Source organism: Anas platyrhynchos, chromosome 1 (assembly GCF_047663525.1).
Source record: "Anas platyrhynchos isolate ZD024472 breed Pekin duck chromosome 1, IASCAAS_PekinDuck_T2T, whole genome shotgun sequence".
Classification (NCBI taxonomy): domain Eukaryota; kingdom Metazoa; phylum Chordata; class Aves; order Anseriformes; family Anatidae; genus Anas; species Anas platyrhynchos.
The window spans coordinates 204,932,539-204,950,637 of NC_092587.1; positions in this window are offsets into that span (position 1 = coordinate 204,932,539).

The following is an 18,099-nucleotide window of genomic DNA, read 5'->3' on the forward strand; positions in this document are numbered from 1 at the left end:
TCCCGAGGCTCTCTGTTTTCCCCTAGCTGTCACAGCAGAGATTACAGCTTTCCACAGCCTCTCCTACCCACGCCGTTCACAACTGGCAATCGTTTGCACAGATTTTCACAGAAATCACCGCCACCCTGAAGCAAGCATCAAAGGAACGACAGGAAATCAAACAGCATTGCAAGCTCTAACACTTTCTTCTGCAGAAATAAGATATCAGAGAAACATGCTGCAGGGCTGATGGCTGCACGTTCTCCTTTCTGCCAGGGTTTGAGGGAGGTGGGAGCAATTTGCCGCATCCTAGAGAGATGAGGTTTGTACAATGGCTCTCTGGGCATATGGGAGGGTTTACATGTCTGTCTGATGGACAGTCTGTGTTCCCCCTAGAATTTTTTGAGTGCCTTCACCAATTTCCAGTCAATTTGACAGAAAAGCAGCAGTCTCCAATTTACTTGAGCTCCAGTATGTTTTGTTAATAGAAGGTTAAGGAGGGAGAGAGGCAATATGCGTGCCCTCTGAGGAAAAGCAAGTGCATGGTTTCTGTCCCTGTTAGACCCTACAAGATCTACACGGGAGAAGCTGTGGACATTTCAGCCAGTGTAAGAGCTTCAGCAAGGTTCGTATCTAGTAGGCACTGGAGACTCCAAACAGCAAACAGAAATGGTTTGAAATTGGCGTGTGTTGCTACCCACAGTTCCCAAAACTGCAATCCTTGCAGAGACCACGAGACCCCGTTGCTAATTGTGATGGGTTGAACAGCTCCTAAGTTCTCCTCACCTAATAGATTAAGTATTTGTAATATTCCCTGCTCTTCTGCTTCCCTTTTAGAAGACTGGGACACTTCAACATCATCCTGACTGTACCTCTGCCTCCTCCTACCCACCAATCTCAACTTTATTGCTGGAGTCTGGCAGGACAATGCCGGAGTGAATTTGCACTTGTATCTCCTGCTGCTTGTTATGATGGCCTGGCGCATTTCTCCTGCTGGAGAGTTCATTTAAATTCTTACATTTCCAGCCAAGCCTTTGTAGATGAGTGAATCCATCTGTCTTGTTCTGTTTTTCCTCTTGGAGTGCTCCAAGCTTCTCTTGTCCTGTCCCAGCCATGGTGTCCAAGTCATGCCTTCCTTGTTGAGGTACAGGAAAGATCTGTGTCATGTGTGTCTACAAGGTTGAATTCCCAAACCAGTGGGTTTCCACACATCTTTATCCCAAGGTTTTGGTCTTTCTTTCTCCCATTTTTCAGTATTTTTAACTCTTTCTTTCATTATGCAAATACACTAATGTCTGATCCACCTGAAAAAACATCCCTATGCCATGCTGGGACATAAAAAGGATTCATGCAGGAGGAAAATCAGGGGACACAAATCAATTCTAATTTTTGTGAACATGTTTGTCTGTAGCAAATATTCATAAATATTGGAGATAGGATGAAAAGATGAGATAGGATGAAAAAGCAAGCAGAAATCCTGCAAAATAACATATGTAGACAGAATTGAATCGTCTTGCTGGTACAGGCTTGCTCTTGGAAAGACATCAGGGTCTTCTGAAAGCCACATGAAGAGCATATTATCAACACAGCTGGCATCATCCATTTGGAAAAAAACAGCTGAAACCTTGTTCACTTCTTGTTTGTTTTGTTCAGGTGACCATGATGTGTTTTGTTGTCCCTAAAATACGAGAGGTGTTAATTACTCCTTTCACTAAGCTAAAAATGGCCATGTACACAACCAAAGCCTTTACCTACAGCTGTTATTGACATGGAGCTGCTGTTGATAGTCTTAACCTTATGCTTTCTTACTGGTTGCAAACAACAAATCTCCATCCTTCCAAAAGAAGTGCATTGCTTTTTCTCTTTTTGCAACATTTTAGCATGAAATCCAGCCCTGATTAATGCACTCTAATCAGCACAGGCTATTGAAAGAGTCCATGGATCCTGAATTTCATCCAGAGTTTGACTTCTGGAGGTGACTAAACCCACCAGCTTCAGGAGGGATAGCAGCACACAAAAATAACGGTCATGGTTTGGGCACTGCTCAGCCCCCAACCTGGATGACATAGAAAAAAAAACATGAGACACAATGTGAGTGGAAGCATTTTCTGTGACTCCCTGTTAAATTCATGCCAGGCTGGATCAGCAGACGTAGCTCAGGGGTTCAAGGAGGAAAGCACACAGGGTGCTTCTCACCAGAACGAGTGAGAGGAGCACGTCCTTTCCTGAGACAACAAGGACACACAATTACCAATTTCTGCTTCCAGGCAAGGGCAGGGAAAAAACACAGACTCCTTTGACCATCCCTTCCCATACCTAGCAGAGCAGATACATCTACTTGTGCACTAAAAGTATGCAGCCCCCTGGAAAGCTACCAAGATGCCCAGGCAAACCTCTGTCCTGTGACAGGCAGTCGCTGTGCCTCAAGCTGGTGGTGAGAAGCATCTTTCTTCCGAGACCAAGCTATCGCTAAGCCAAAACATGTAGCAGGAGTCTCTGTGGGGAAGCACCGATTTATCAGTCTAGCTAGGCTGGAAATTCCTTTTCAGCAGTATCTGCTCCTTCTTGAACATGTGCATCGCAGCCCGAGGAATGAGCAATGTACATGATATCTCTTTTATGTCTGCCACGGCAGACAGCCTTTTAATAATAAGAATAATAATTTAAAAAACCTGCCTAGTGACTTCACACCAGTCTTCCTAGAGAGGAGACACAGACAGGAAGCACTATGAGATGTTTGTGCCTGTACCTGTAAAACACCCATATGCTGCCTCAGTTTACTTTGGGGTTAATTGGTCATATCTCTAAGATGCTGTAACGTTTGGATAACAAGTTTTATAAATGCTGCAAGTCATTCCCACAAGGGTGCAACTGGAGGTTCCCCATAACTGCATTTCTCAAGACTGAGTTTTCTGATGCCTAGCAAGGGTTGTGCTCACCCCTCAGCCTGTTCTTCCATTGAGCATTGGTAGGGTTTCTGCTTCCTGCTTGCTTGCTTGGTTTCACAAAACGTACTGGAAATTCCTTCTCTGTGGCTTAAACCGGCCAACAGCCTTAATGGTTTTGAAGAGATAAACAGACACAGACATGATCTGAACATGATCATATAAGCTGTGCTTTCTTAGGGAGCCAAGTAAAAAGCAAGCCAGATGATTTCAACCCAGAACACCCTTAGAAAAGAAACCTTCATGAAGGTGATCACTGTGATGAGGATTAAGCGAGTGCAAGGAGAAATGAGCTGTGAGGCTGGTTGCAACTCTTGGGTAAATTAAAATAAACAGTGATGCGAACGTGGGTGATATCAGCCATAAGGACTGCAGGGTCCCAGCCAAGGCATTTGCATGCTGAGAGCAGGATTTGGCTTCAGATTAATGATTGCTACTGGTGGTTCAGGGTAAATCACCGTAAGTACATCCACCCTACAGCACCAGGACCCCCAAATCACAGCAGAGCAGTGCTGACAACAGACTAGGGAGGCTGGGCAGGGTGGTAAAGAAGAGGAGAAACCAAAGCAGCTTGTCTCTGTCAAGGCCCCTGTGTGGTCCCTGAGAGCAGTAGGTTTGAGTCTCACCTCTCGTGCTTGGATGGGGAGTTAGAGTGTAGTCAAAGCACAAGAGTGGGCCTAACAAAGGTCAGGACGTGGATAGATGGTGCTGGGTGCCGTATCATGTCTTATATGAGGTCTTTTTTTTATCTGAGATCCTCTTGGTGCTCTGCTTTCCATGCGTGGCACAAACCCAAGAGGTTGTGTCCACCTGGGATTGACTTGGAGGGTCCATTTCACCCAAGGGAGGGATGGAGAAGGCATGGGGAGAGGGCTGCAAGCCATGCTGAAACCCATCAGGAGGCCTACAGAGATGATGAGCTCCCCTAAATGGTGGCCTGCAGGGGGTCAGGGAGTGTTGGCTGCACAGGCTGGGTTGAAGAGGGGTCAGCTACAGGCACTTGCCATATTGAAAAAGGATTTGCAGCCGAAGGCAGGGCTGACTGGAGAGCTCCCCTCCGGGACCACTTGCTGAACGAGCATAATTGCCTGAGCATTTAAGAAAATAGAGATCCATCTTTCTGTACAAGTGGGCCTGCTGCTGGGAGGGGAAAGCTGGGGGAAGCAGCAGAATAAATACTGGGGCTTTGCGAAGCAGAGATAAATCCACCAGCAATGATGAAGCAAAGTAAGTTAGAGAGCTTTTGGAAGCTTTTCCACGTCAAATGAGTAGTGTGTCCCCTGATGAGGGAGGGTGGCAGGGAAGTAGATCGATGGGCAAATGCTCCAAACAGTAGCATCCATCTCTCATAATAAGGCAGCAAAACTGCTCTCATTTCCTGTAATCTGATAACCCACCAGAGGAAGGGAAAAAATGCCTTTAAATGGTGATTATAACTCCCGTCATGGTGTTTCCTGATAAAGTGGCCCCCCAGCATAGTGTTATTATCAATCATGACTACTGCAGTAGCATCCTGAGGCTCCCTTGGAGACCAGTACCTTCACAAGGAAACTGTCCTGTAGGACTCACAGGACCCTCACGGGAGGGAAGGCTCCACTGAAGTGAAATGAGTTGCACAAGGCCTTCCAGCTGGGACTAAACCAAATCCAGATACCCTTTGATTAGTGGGATTATTTTGGCTCATGCAGTCAAAGCAGTGCTAGGTGGTGGGGACCTGCAGAGGCCTACAGGCCTACCTCCTGCTCAAGGCCAGGCCACCACAAACTTCCAGACAAAAAGGACTAACTAGTTGGTGTGGTCATAACCACAGGTTTGAAAACCATAAGCATGAAAGCCAGCATCTGAAAAAACATGACCATCAAGGCTGTAATCTCATGAACTTTGGGCCGAGTTCTGGGGGCTGCCATGTTTCTGACCAGTCCAGGCTCTGGTGGCCTTTCCTCCTGTTCCTTCCTGGCCTGGGCATTTTGTTAGTTTTTTGGTTCTTCCCTTTTATTTCTTACTGTGTAGAAGCAATAACAGTACTCAGGACTTTTTATTTACCTACATTGACATAGCACAGAGCTGTAATGCTACTTCTCTTCACACAGGAATATGCATGCACAGTTGCCATTTGTATTTTAGAAGGATCTCAGAGCACAGAGCTGGGTCAAGTGTGCCTTGTCCTAGCTGCTATACATCCACAGACAAAAGACAATTCTTCCTCAAAAAAGCACTGACTGACACCAGCAGGTGACCAGGACCTCAGTCCTGTCTTGAAGGACTCATCTCAGGAATTCCCCATACCCCACAGTGCCTCTGAGCTGCAGTCCCCAAGCAGCACCACGGCTTTACCCTCAGTCATTTCTCCTCCACCACCACCAAAACGTCTTCAGTTCCATTACCTTTGATCATAGGAGCACTGAAGGAGATGACATCCCAGCTGTACCCACCAGCACTCCTTGGAAATGGAGGTGAGGTGCAGAGACTGTGGTGCTGCATGGCAAAACCAACTGAGGCAGCGAGGGCAGCTCTTATCCCACGGAACCTGCAGCATTCATCTACCTGCCTCACTCCTGTGGCTGAGCTGGGCTACAAGCCCTGAATCCCACTCCTGCTCTGCTTTTTGTCTCCTTTACATGATGAATTCCTCAGAAAGCAGAACCATCTAGCCCAGCCATAAATCTGTCTTCCATGGAGCAAGGGAAGTGGCAGAGAAAGCTGGAAGAAGTCGCTGGTGTTCCAGAATATTCATTAGTGCTAAGAAAAACCTCTCTCATGTCCCCTCTCAAAATAAAAAGGGGATGACGGAAAAATGTCCATAAAACTCCTCGTGTCATAGGGACATAGCTCTGCGCAGGCTGCTGATTAATTAGGTACCTAACGCGTGGCTGCTCCAGACAATGTGCAGGAGCAGCTCATGCAGCAGGCAGCACGGAATCACAGCCCTCAGAATAGGCAGAACAAAAGCCCCACATTGCTTCGCTACGCTTTGGTTATTAAATCATCTCTTCTAGAGAGTGTCGTGTCAAGCTGGCTCACGGTTTCAGGCATGAGGGTTGCCCAAGTCTGGTTTCTGCTCTGCAGCTGCGAACACCTCATCCCAGCAGGTCTACATGAAGCAAAGAAAACTCCAAAGCACTGCCAGCCATATATTCCTGAGGGCCAGGGTCCCACCCACCACCTTGCCACAAACCCAAGACCTTTCCTGGTTCACTCTAGACCCCCAAAGATATCTTCCATCCCAGGTGTGGGTGGCTGAGGGATGCTCACCCTGAAGTCTGGGTGCCTGGAGGGTGACTTCAGATCAGCTTGAAGACTTCACAGTGACAATGTCCCTCCTCTGAAGGTGTGTCCAGGCTATGGACCATACATAAATCACCACCTCCGTGATGCAATGGAGTTCCCCAAAAGGATGACTAATGATATCTGCTCTATTTGCCACGAGAGGGCACTTTTACATTAATTCTCACGTCCCTGGCTCCAGCTTTGGAGTCTCTGCCTGAATACAGTAGGTGACAGTGGGGTCCAATGTCCCACTCCCCGGGGGAATTCCTTTTCTAAGGATGGGGCAGTGTGGTACTCATTGCATTACAGGGGAGATTGCACTAAGGTACTTGTCTTGGTGTATTAGTTCTATACAGAGACAATAGCAAAATAATACCAAAGAAAACTTCCATGGTAAAGGATACCACGTGCAAAGAAAATTTCTTCAGGGGAAAAAGTTCTGTAGGGAAGATTATGCAAAAATGCGATGTCTTTCAGTCCAGATGAAGGAGACACCTGCTTTCCAACTTCTCTAGGAAAGACTCTATAAATTAGCATTTTGGACAGAGAACTGAATTAACGTTTTGGAAAATGGACAATGGCTTTATACGTGCTGCAGACATGAGTGGTTCCTTTGCAAACACCTCACCAGCTGAATGCTGCAGGATAGAGTCCAGGCTGCTGACTTGGAGCTGATTAGAAACCTTTTTTTAAATTTTTTTTCCTCCACTCTCCATCATGCAGTAGATGTGGAAAACTGCAAGCCCTGAGAATATGCATAGCTCTGAAATTACCGCTATTCATCATGTCCAATTGGCTCTTGGAGAAATCCCAACTGGTCAAGGAGTTCTGCAGCATAACAATAGGTGATTATCTTTTGCTCCAATTCATTTTGTCATGACAGCCTCCCAGCCTCTGCTGGACTCAGATTTTCATGGGGTTTCAAGGAAAAGTGTAGAAGATCCCGGCAACGAGACAGATCTTTGCTTCTCCGGGGAAAGCACCTCATGTTTGGGCAAGAAATCAACTGTGCCTTTTAAGGCACTTAGCAGACACAATTACTATTTTGTGTCTTGGGTTAAAAAAAGAAGTCAAAATGAGTCTTTAACTAAATTCTGCAGCTTTAGTCCAGAATAACTGGGAGAAAGAAGGCAGAGAATGACAGACGTGAATTAGATCAGCCCTGGGAAAGAGAGAGTCCTTTTCAATCATCTTTACCCTTTCTCATTTCATCTTAGTTTCATCTTAAGAATCCAGCCACAGATATGAAACATAACATTTTTAAACACCATCAACACTGTGAAAGGGGGCAGTAAAAATGCTGAGCAAACACAGAGAAATCTCACAGAAGAACAAGGATGATAAGAGACTGGAGAAAATATGACCTGTGAGGAAAGACTGGTGGAGTGGTGACTCCTCAGCCTAGGGAAAAGAAGACCACGAAGGGAATGCGATGACTGCCTTGGCATAATTTACAGCACAGCAAATTTAGGTTGGCTCCTAAGGAAACCTACTGACTTGATGGAAGAGAAATGCTGTAAAATCTGAACTCATTTCTGCTGTGGGATTTTGTGAACTGGCAGCACGGTCCTTGGTGTAGGTGGTTGGACTAGGAGCCCTCTTGGGCTTTCTTCTATCTCAAAGCTTTCTCTCCGTGGCTGGGCATGGGGAAGGTCAATCCTGTTCTTGTAACACAATTTTAAAGCCTTTCCATGAGCATCTTCCATGAGAGTTTGTCCTTGCTGAGGGAATTTCAGCAGAGAAGAAGACAGAAAGAAGCAAGGATTGCTTTGTTTCATTTGTGGCAAATGTTCAGCATTTTTCAGTATCAGAATACACTAAAACCTTCCAAACTGGATGGAGACCCCTGCTCGGGGTGTCCCTGCTGGAGCAGGGTGGACACAGAGCTGCCTTCCAGCATCAGCCACTCGGAGATCCTGTGAGGAGCATTGCCTGAGCTGGGGCAGGATGATTCAAGGTCCCTTGTCACAGCAAACACCCTGGCAAGCCATGGGTCACACTTTTAGAGTGTGTTTATAAAAAGCATCTCTGGGCAACTTGACCATGGCTGCAGCCTCTCTCGATCACAGCAAACCACACACCGCAGCGGTCAAAGACATGATCTGAAGAAGACCCAGCCACACATTTTTCAGCTTGGGAAGGCTGGAGAAAAATTAGGAGCCCAAATCCAGCCTGATCCAAGGAGACTTCCTCAACCTGCTGCTTGCAGGGAACAAAGCCCATTTTCCAGCTACAGCAGGCTGGGCTAAGACGGAAAGGCAGACCAAGGGCAGGGAGGATTCCCAGGGGACACCGCAAGCAGAGGCTCCAAATGCCACATGTTGTCCTCCTGCATTAACCTCTTGCCTCCGAGCACCCTTTTTTCCAAACACGGCCCTTGAGGAGAGCGTTGGCACTCCCCAGCAGGTCGGGGCTGTGAGTGGCAGTGCTATTTGCAGCAATCAGCTCTTGCTCAAGAGCCAGGAAGCGCAGGGCTGAGGGGGCTAATTAACAAGAAGACATTTCGATAGCCTTTACGTTTCGTGGGACTCAACGTTTCGCATTTGTTCCCCTTTCCCTTGTGTGGAAAAAAAATGTGTTACTGTGACTCTCGGAGACAGGGAGTGACACGGGGATCTCCGGCACCTTCCTGCTGGATGCTTTCGGTGAAGGAGTTTGACCCTTCCCAAGGAGGAGGTTCGTGCCTCGGCTGGGTGTGCATGCGAGGAGGGGAACATCTGCACCTCCTCGCATGCAAGCACCACCCACAGCGTGACTTCTCCCATCACGTTTCCCCAGCCACAGGCTCCCAAAGTCCATTCTGAGCCGCGGCTGCTGCAGGCATGTATCTGTTGCACAAGATTTGTCCCCATCACTCATTTTGCAGACACAAACTACTCCCTCCGGTCATAAAAATCAGATCTCGGCACGCTTGCAACATGATAATCTGAGAACAGAAGGGTTGCAAATGCTCGGGGAAGCCTGGGTTTAAAACCCAGGTAAAAGTCGGGAGAGGTAAAGCTGCAGATGATGTGCATGGGGTGGGTGTGGGATGATCGCTGCTGGGGGCACAGCATCATCAGCCCAAAGCCTCTGCAGCTGGATGAGGCTGTAAGCAAGGGCAGAGGCTGTGGGTAAGTTTATTTGCAGCTCGTATGCTGATGGCTGAAAGCAGAAGCCGAGGCACCTCCGCTTCCCAGATGCACTGGGCATCTTCATGGACCTCAAAAAAATCCCCACAAATAACCCTGCAACCTCCAGCCCTGGGAGAAACTTGCTGGCAATCCGATGCCAAGAGGGTTTTCCCCGACATCTAGCGGCCGGCATAGACACTGAGCAAGATAACATGGCAGGAGAAAACAAGCCGTGCTATTACCAGGAAGATTAATTACAAGCGCAATACTATCCAGGCCTTCTGATGAAATATTTTACAGTATATTGCCCTCAGGAGAGCGACTCTTTTTACTGATTTATTTTAACCTTCACATTACGCAGATATGTTATAGACGTCTTCAGAGATGCCCTGGTGTTATTTGCCCCCTGACAGCAAATAATAAACTCTTTCTCAGCTATATAACATTTCCAAGGAAGCCCTTGACGTGACCAGAAAAATATCGAGGACAATTAAGTCACATGGCACTCACAGCCCTGTGGGAACGGGCTTGAGCTCTGCTCCAGGACTCAGATAGCATGAGAAACCCTGGTTCAAACGGAGTAGCAAGAGTCTAGGAGGTAGTAATTATTAAAGATCTCCTGGTTAAAGATCCTCTGGGGTCCCTCTATTATTTTAATAACGGTTCGAGCCAGCTTTACTGCTTCCAGAGGAAAGGAACGAGAGGAGCCTGCTAGCACAGAGGAGGAAGGGCTCATCGCAAGGGGACCTGGGCAGGAGATCGACTGCCTCTTGCGGGGTCTGGTGGGGAGCAAAGGGGTGTTGCTCACACAGCCTTGGGGGTTGTAAGGGACATTAAAGCCCATCTAATTCCACTCCCTGCCATGGCCAGGGCCCCCTACCCCAGCCCAGGCTGCCCCCAACCCCATCCAGCCTGGCCTTGGGCACTGCCAGGGCTGGGGCACCCCCAGCTCCTCTGGGCAGCCTGGGCCAGGGCCTCAGCGCCCTCATAGTAAAGATTTTCCTCCTTATATCTAATCTCTTTTATATTAAAGCCAGAGGAGAAACAGCATGCCCATGAAAGAAGCATCAACATCTACATTTTTTTGTGACCACCTTCTTGTCTGTAGGGCCCTTGCAAGGTCTGAGCACAAGTCTGCCCACTCCAGGTTCAACCCCTGGTCTGCACACACCTGGCCATGGGTTAGTACAAATACTTGAGATAACCCTAACGGCGACCTTGTATCTCCAGATTTTGGCACTTCCAGCAGCACTGAGCCTCTCTTTCCCCAAAAGGAATGATTTCTCTCACTGAGGGTTGCAGCATCAGCTCTGCAGCCCCTTTACCAACATTACAAACTTGAAGCAAAAGCAGAGCTCGCACAGCCCCCCGGTGCCTTTTTGCCTCCCTCCTTCCCGTGGTGCTGGAACAGATCCCTGCAAAACCACTTTGGCTGGAGAGCTGTTGTCAGGTCATTTTGAAAAGTTTGCAACACTTTGCAAATTGTTCTTGCTGGAGGTTGTACAATAACAGTGCCATTACTCAAAAAAAAAAAAAATCCAAGAATATTATGTTAGACACAGGTCGGGTTTTTCCACCCACAACAATATTCCAGGAAAAAAAAATAAAATGGAGGAGGAAAAGAAATTGTTAAACACAAGCTAGAGATGACAATGAAAAATTTACCCTTAACTGTGTGTATTTTTATGGAGAAAGGTTATCTATCCATCCATCATCACGGACAAGCACAGGAAAGAGCCTGTGAGTATTTAGATATTTATATCTGGCACGTGAAGTTAAGAAATACTCAAATAGATGCACGGCTGTATCTACTCCATCTCTCCTCCTCTTTTAGGTGTCCATCACAAACACTGCATAAACAAATTGAAGCTGGTGGTCCCACCTCTTGAATCATCTGTGTTAGGGTGAAGTGAACAGCAGTGTCTGTTGGTGGAGGGTGGTGATAAAGGGAGCCTCAAGCAACTCGTTCAGGTGTAAAAACCTCTCCTCTGCCAGGCCAAACCCATTTTTTTGTCTTGTTTTCCCCATCTCTAAGGCAGAGAGATCCCCAAGCAGCACGTGGGGATCCAGAGGGAAAAGGAGTTCAAGATGTAGGGATGTTGTCTGAGAAACAGCACCAGCATCAGCGACGAGGTTAGTAATGAGAGGCTGATTTGTGGGCAACATTTTCCGTAAAAGCATTATTTTCCTATCAGAAGTCAGTAATTTCTGAGCAAAACATTATTAAAGAAAAAAAAAAAAAGTGGTTATTCCTAAATGCCATTCTTTAGATTCTGAAAAAAAATTTGCATGGCTACAGTCAATATAAATTTAACAGCATTTTGAAGAGTTGAATGCAACAAATACCCAAAACAACATGCAAAATAAAACTTTTTTTTTTTTCTTTTCCCCTTTCTGCATTTTTTTTTCTCTTTTCCCTTTTCTCTTGCATTTCTGCTTGGGCTTCCCAGCAGCAAGGAGCAAAACAAGGACCCGAAAGCCACCCCCAGTGTGGGTCTTTCCCTGTTGGCTCTTGCAAGAGGATGTTGTGTCCATGGGAAGCAGCTGGTGTCTCGAGGCCAAAGCAAGCAAAGACCTGCTGGTTTTGGGTCTGGAGCACAGGGACAGGGCTCTGGAATTGGGGTTAAGGTTGGAAAAAACAGGTCCTGATGCCTCCCACTGCTGGAAGAAGACTCAGCCCATGGCTACAGCACACACTTTATAGCATAAGAGCAGGGAACACCAACTCCCAGCTGCTCTTGTCCACCTACTTCATGTCTGTGCATTGTTTGTCCGTGCCCTTGTACATTTTTAGCATCATTTTGTCTCTGTGATGGGTTCAGCAAACCTGCAGTGTTGGGTTCAGTGAGGTTTTACTGCCTTGCTGGGTCTTCAGGGGGGGGTTCTAACATTTCCATGAGGACTCAACAACATTAATTTCCTTTCAATCAATTTTTCCCTCTCCGCCCATCAGCCCTTTCTGCCTTTCATACTTTTCCAAGACCCGCAGCCTCATAAAACTTCATGGGAGAACATTTCTGCCTGGTTGGCGTGGGCAGGAAATTGCTGTCGTTTTTCACTTCTTCGGCCCGAGGAGGTGTTCTCCAGCCCCGGCACCATGGGCAGAGCAAGCTGGCACCAGCACCATCCCCAGAGGGGTCTCAGAGCCGACAGCCAAGGCAAAGAAGTAGCCAAGCTCTTTATTTGGGCTGGCACTGGAAAGGCAACCTGGGTGCTTCAGCAACACGGCCACTCCGGCCGACCCCTCTGCAGCATCTTGGCAGGGTGGAGGAAGCTGGAAACCCCCCACAGCTTGCTCCAAATTTTAGCAGTGGCCCTGGTACACGTGCTTGTCCTGGTTTTTGGACATACACTCTGCCTCGCTGCTGTTGATTGAGTGTGAGCACCCACATCCCTGGAAAACTTCCCTGCTAGGACATCTCTGATGGATCTTGACCAAAAGGCTCCTGAGGTGGTCATGGTTTAGTGGGTGACATTGGTGGTAGGGTGATGCTTGGACCAGATGATCTTGGAGGGCTTTTCCAACCTTAATGATTCTGTTACTCTATGGCACTGCTGTATGGGGAGAGTTAATAGAGAGGAGCTCTGTGGCAGAACACGAACATGAACATGGGACTTGCAAGTTTTGCTTTCTCCCTTCATCATTTAAGAGGAATAATCCCAGGTTCAGGTTGGCTGAAGAGCCTCATCCCCTTGCTAAGTGCATTATTTTGTTGCTTTTGAAGGAGGAAAGGCAGGAGGTGGAATATGCAGGATCCTGCCTGCCCATTTCTCCAGGGCCCCTTAATTCTCACCCATGCCCTCCAGCACATCGATGGCTCCCTGCCTAAGTCTGGTGACATCTACAAATGGAGATGCAAACCAAATGTAGATGCACCCCAAAGCAGAAGATCAACCCCAACCCCACTAGCTTTGAACTATAGAGGCAGAGAAAGATCCACCTCTCTCCCATATACTTTGTCTCTAGACAAAACCTGCTAGGCTTGAAAAAAAAATAAATTAAAAAATCTGGTCTTGGTGTATCAGCTGGTTTGAGGAAAGTCAAGTGGTTTCTCTCTTTGCCCCCCTACACCTGAATAAATTCAAGGAAGACTTGGTGGATGGTAAGAAATCACACCCAGCCATCACGCAATTAGCACAGAAGAGTAAGAATCACCAAATCAACACAATTATCTCATCTGCTGTGATTTGTGGAGAGGATACACAAAGCCTTTGGACTTCCAGGAATGTTTCAGCTTGTGCTCCCTCTTGGACTATAGCACCTGAAAAAAGGTTGATTCCACTCACAAGCAAGTGGTGTGAATCTCCCCAAAATGATTTTTTTTTCCAAGTGTTTCCAGCTCTCATGCCATTCAGACAGAGAAATGAGAAGCGCTGCTGCTTTAGGTAAATGTGTGCACTGTCACTGTCAAGCCCTGTCTGGTTCTGCTTGTCCATTGCCTACATCAGGATTTGGGGGCTGTTTTGGGGAGCTGTCTGAGTCGTGGGGTCACAGCATTGTTCTGGAGGAAGAGGGAAAATAAATCCTTCTAGGTCTGGCTAGGTACACAGCTCTGGGGGGATGGCTCTTTGTGCTGCTCCTCCCAAAATCCTATGGCTGCAAGGAGAAATAAAGCTTTCAGATCAAGATTTACCTTGTTTAGGCTTTCTCCTCCTCCTCATCTCTAACTGGAGCCCAGAAAGACCAGTTCAAAAACTCTAGCGACCTGCAGTGCAAACATCCCCACAAGCGAGCACTCCCTCCAGCTTCAACGTCCTCACCCATCCTCAGGAGATGGCTTCTAAGATGTGTGTTTCACCTGGATGATGGCACAAAGTGCATTGGCTGCTCAACACCCCAAAACCCTAAAAGAAAGCTCTTGGAGAACCTCGTCCCCCCAGCCCAGCTTCTGGCAGCTGGGTGCTGCAGTGCCCATCAGCTCAGCAGAGAAATGCACGAGGATGGCGGGTGAAAATCATTTGTTTTCAGAAGATGTCTCTGTGTGCTTTGGTGACTCTGCAGCTAATTACCATATATTTAAGCATTTTTGCAATGCGTCCCATCTTGGTTCCCTATTGCTGAGGGTGGACAGGCAGGGGATAAGCCCTGCTCCCATCTTCTCCCTTGTGTGAGGACCAGCCCTCACCCAGGACTCTTGTGGCTTTGCTGGCTCCTTGGTGCTGGTGGCAGCTCCTGGTTAATCCAGACAGGCACCTCCTTGACTCTGGTGCTGGACTTTCCTGGCAGGCACGGAGCCGGGGGCAGCCAGCAAAGGAAACTTTCTAAGTATAAAACCCACCGCGCCTTCAGCCTTGCAAAAGTGTCAGAGCACGAGGCACAGGGTTGACCCAAACTATTTATAAACCGAGACCCCGTGGAAACACGATGGAGCCGAACCAAATTGCTCTTTCCATCCCGTCCCTCTCCCCGCAGCCCGTCACCCCAGCGCTGTGGCACAAGCCAGAAAACTTGGCTCCGTCTTCCCCCATTCAAAATAGAGCTGAGTGTTCAGATGGCACCCCCAGGAGACGAGGAGGTCCTCGAGGTGTGTGGGTGGTGGTCCTCAGAAAGGTGAAGGTGTTTGTGCATGGTGCCTACGAGGAGGACGCATGGTGGGGAGTATCTCTACCCTGCACAGGGCTCCGAGGAACGCTACAAGGTGGATGCTCACCCTTGGTTTTCCACCCCTATAGCCACCAACAACCAGTAAGACCAACAAAAACCAGTAAGATCAACACATGGGGCATGTTGGATGGAGGCTCCAGCTCCCCAGGACCAAGTCACCAAAGACAGAGCAGACATGGGAGCTCCAAGCCCCCAGGTTGGGCAGGTCTCCGTTCCCTCCACGGCATTTCTAAAGAGCACGCTTTGCAGGACTCTCTACCCACTGACCCCTCTCCTACTCCCCAGATCCTGTGGGCAAGGAACTTTCCAAGTCCTTGATGGTTCTTTTTGCAGAGCTCAGAGCTCATCCTCCCCAGAAGGTCCCGTGCTCCGGCAGGAAATTCACCGTGTTTGTTCTCGTGCGGCTCTTGCAAGTGATAATCCTGCTTTTAGCACGCTCTTCTCACAGGAGCCACAGAGGATGCTACACTTCCAGTGACTAGCGAGTTAATTGGGTTTAAGATGTGTAAAACTTAAAAACCACCAGGGGAGGAAAGAATAGCAACCTTTTTCCTTTTTCCTAAGCTTGTTTTATTGAATTCTGGGGGAATTGCGGATACGTGTGATCTGGAGGAACAAAAACACCAAGCTGGAAAGGAGTTTGGGAGCCTCTAAAGACCACCCTACATTGCTGAGGCAGGAACAGGGGAACAGGTCGTGGCATATCAAGCCCTGAAGATCTTCAAAACCCTCCTGACAAAGCCCTGAGCAACCTCAGGTCAAACTGAAAATGTTTTCTTGGATGATGGCTAGCATCTTCCAAAAAAATTTGGATGATGCTACCTCTTCTCAGACCCTCCAGGAGCAGGGATTATGGTCTTGGATCAACTTTGCTGATATTCTCTTCTTCAACAGTTCTGATTTATTTTTATTTTTTTTCTAAAATATACAAGGTTGAAATTTGTTGTGTGCACACATTTCTTAATCCTCACTGCCACATCTCTTTTCTCAGCTAAAGCAGCTCTCATTGGGGCTCACTGTTTCCAAACCTAATTTTTCCTTGTCTCCTCCTGGGATGCTCCTGCACAACTTTTCACTGCGTGGACCTGAAACCAGGCATTCCTGACTGCTAACACCTTCCCAAGGAAGGTAGGAATTATTTCCCATCCTTGTGCATCCTGCCTTGCTCACGCTTTGCAGCAGATGCATCTCTGTTTTGCAACAGCCTCGGGGAAGCTCCCTGCTCATCTCCTGCCACTCAGCTCCCAAGAGGAGCCACTTCATGCTTTCCTTTGGGACTCTAAAAAGTCTCCACTCATCTTATGGGAAAAAAAATAATAATAAAAAAAAAACAGCCTCAAATTCCACCGGTCATTTGAAAACCCCAGCTGAGACCCATCGGGCAGAGAGCTAGGTATCTGTGCGGGGCATCGGTTTCATCGCGGGGAGGAGGTGGAGGTGGAGGAGATGCTGTCCGTGTGCCAGATGGGCACGGATAAAACCCAGCCAAGCTCTCACCTCATCATAACAGCTTATTAACCGGCAGGTCAAGGGCCTGGGCAGCAGCCCTGCTGTGTTGCAACCCTCATATGGATGGGGAAATGTGGGGGATGCAACCCACTGATGGTGCTAACGTGGGCATCTCAAGCCTTATAAGTCTTTTATATCTTATATATATCTTATATATCTTATATATATCATACAGATCTTGATAAATCAGCTTATTGAGGCTGTTTCCCTAGCACACAGTGTGGATTTTTCCCTTGCTCCTTAGAAAATGGGCTGAGAGGCAGCAGTTTAGGCTCTAGAAACACACTCAGACACGTGCTTGGCCATAGGATCGTGGATTCCTCCTCCATTTTTTAATAGGATGTTGGATGTTTTTTAATGAGTTTCTCTCGGGAGCAATGCTGAGACCCCATCTGGGAGCTGCGCAGGGCAGGGACCTCCATCTCCAGGCCCAAGCAAGGAGGAAGGGGAAAGCATCGCTGCGCCGGGCAGAAAACGCAGCTCCGCTTCGGCTCCCAAAACATTTTGGCATAACTCGCTGACTTGAATTTTATCTGCGAGCGTTTTCAGCCCGATACCACTGGGAATCCTGATTTTCCGAGACTTACCAACAGGAAATCCCTGAGCCGGAGGGTTTAGCTGTAATGAACTTATTGTATATTCAAGCACCGAACGTCAATTTGGATTACGATGTCAAAAATAAGCACTGAGAGCATGCAACCGTACCCTGGGGTCACCTGTCAGGAACTCCAGACTGAAATTGGCCAGATATAGACCAGCACGGCCTTGATTTATTTTTTTTCCCTGTGCAAATACAACAGCCAGGACTGAACGAACCTACTGCAGCCTGGAGATGAGCCCCCTCCTCCTCTCCCCAGCGCCTTCTCCCACTTCACCTGGCTGGGGATGCTTCATTAGAGGCTGCCACAAGAGGCCAGGACCAGTCAGATACACTTTGGGAGGCCAAATCCCTCCACTTGTGTCATTTCAGGATCCCACAGCCCCAGGCAGAAATCAGGAGACCCATCCAAGACATCCCTTGCTCTGGCCCTGGGCTCAAGACGCACGGGAATTTATTTTGGGGCATGGGGTGCCAGAGGAGAGGTGCATGGGAAAGCATGCAAGAGGATAAATGGATGAATTACGTGCAGGGAGGCAGCATTGGGGGCTCCTGCTGCAGGAGGGGTGGTGCTGCCATGGGGGTGAGCACAGGGATCCCACCAGGGGATGCTCAGGGGACCAAAAACCAGAAAATTAATGTCCTGGTTGCACCCTATGGTCTGGATTTTCGAGTCATTCCCAAAGTCATTTTCAAGTCATTCCTCAGATTTCGATATATGATTTCTCCAAAAACAAATGTTTCACTAAAGTTCCCATGTAAGCTCCTTCTTTGGTGTTCTCCCCATTAACTGTGCTGCTCGTTATGTTCTCCCTCATTAATTGCACCACAATTCCTTGAGATTTCCTCCTAAATCCTTCCCGTGGAGGCTGCACAGCCGGTTACGGTTAGCTGGAGGGAGAAGCAACCTGGAGACAAGAAGCTCAGGTTTGGTTTCTCCAACCAAAGGACGTGGGATTGGAGCCTCCAACCCAAATTTCCTTCACCTCCCCTCTCTCTCCCAAAACCCACAGCCTCGCTGGGAGTCTGGAAGCAGGATCAGACCTCTATTTGCTTGAAGGAAGCAGGGAACGTTGGCTTTGC